Here is a 1,791-nt window from a genome sequence, read left to right on the forward strand (position 1 = left end):
TCAAATCACCAACGTTAATGAACGAACGCTGTTTTCAAATCACCCAGTCGAACACTATTTGACCGAACGCCAAAACCGACCGTCATTAAACACTATTCGGCCGAACGCTACCGAGCACCATATTGAATTCAACACTATCAAGCCGAGCGCTAAAACCGAAAGTCATAATGAATCGACTACTGTTTGGATGAACACTCAACGATTGAAACCTAAGAATACTAACTCAAGGCCGAACGCTCATAATTACAACAATACCAAGGTCGAACGCTCACATCACAAACATACGAAGATCGAACGCTCAAGAACGAACACCAGGTTGGATTCAACACTACTAAGCCGAACGCTAAGATCAATTACCTAGGCCGAACGCTAAATCATTGGACACCATATTGAATTCATCACTGAGTACTATCTGAATACAAACGAACGAACGAACGCTGCCTATGGCGAGTACTATCTGAATACAAACGTCATCGGAGCCGAACGTTCGCTATGAACGATCGCTAACTTAGAATAAATATCATCAAAATTGAACGTTCGTTAACCCAGAGTATGACCGAACGCTTACAATCTATGGATGTTCACTATCTGAGAACAAGGAACATAAGACCGAACGCTCTTTACAACCTATGGACGTTTGTCTTGAGACCAAGGCCGAACGTTCGGTATCCAAACCTAAGAATACCAAATTGAGAACGAACGCTAACCATAATTAATCTACCAAGACCGAACGCTTGAGATTACTAAAACATCAAAACTGAACGTTCACCGAAACAAGCCTAGAACGAACGTTAGCGCTCGTTACTGGAGGATACAAGACCGAACGATTATTTGGCCGACCACTATTGTCGAGCACGGTTTGGACGAACGTCTAAATGTTACTAACTTTAATCCAAGGACGAACGCTAACGCTGGTACATCAGAAACTAAAACCGAACGCTCAAGTATTTTGGCCGTCCTGGTCAAGCACGGTTGGGACGAACGTCCAATTTTGACTCACCAAAATTGGACGTACGCGCGTTCTGCAGAAATTCTGCAGAATCGCACCAGAGTCCAGAAAACCCAGAAACCCCCATTTTTATCCCCTTCTTCCCAGATTTGCAGCAAACCCATAACATCTCAACAATCAATGAAATAAATCAAACTCCACTTACCTTCTACCCATCATACAATATACATGCACCATCAAACATACATATATAGTCTAGCTTTTAACTACCCCAACATGCAAACAGTTATATAAATCCTAGTTTCCCCCCCTTACCTCTAGTTCCAGTGAGTTTCCACAATCCTTTGAGGTTCAAAGCAAAGACCAAAGATGGCTTTCTTTCCTTGCGTAGCAGTGCTTCCCACAATTCAAAACCACACTCCGAACCTATGTTTTAGCATAGTATGTATATTCCTCCCCTCTCTCACATAAATTAGAGTTTATATAAGAAAATGGTAGGTTCTCCTCTAAGTCAAAATTCACGTTTTTAATATGCACCATGTAGCTTAACTATATGTTTCCTACTTAACTCTATAATCTATCCAAAACCCTACAAAACAAAAGAAGCCAAGCTATGGAAAAATATTTCAACACCTATTGCCGACAATGTCACCTTCAGAAACTCAAATTATGCAAAAGAGGAAACACAAGTACAAAACTATGCTCTTTCCATTTTACTACCTTACGTAAACTACTTCTCACACCATCCAACTTTTCTTTTCTTTTTCTTTATAATAACATTTCATCTTCCAACCTCACGGTCCCACCTTTTTGTCCTTTTCTACATATAATATTATTCATTA

Source organism: Vigna angularis, chromosome 5, assembly GCF_016808095.1.
Source record: "Vigna angularis cultivar LongXiaoDou No.4 chromosome 5, ASM1680809v1, whole genome shotgun sequence".
Lineage (NCBI taxonomy): Eukaryota > Viridiplantae > Streptophyta > Magnoliopsida > Fabales > Fabaceae > Vigna > Vigna angularis.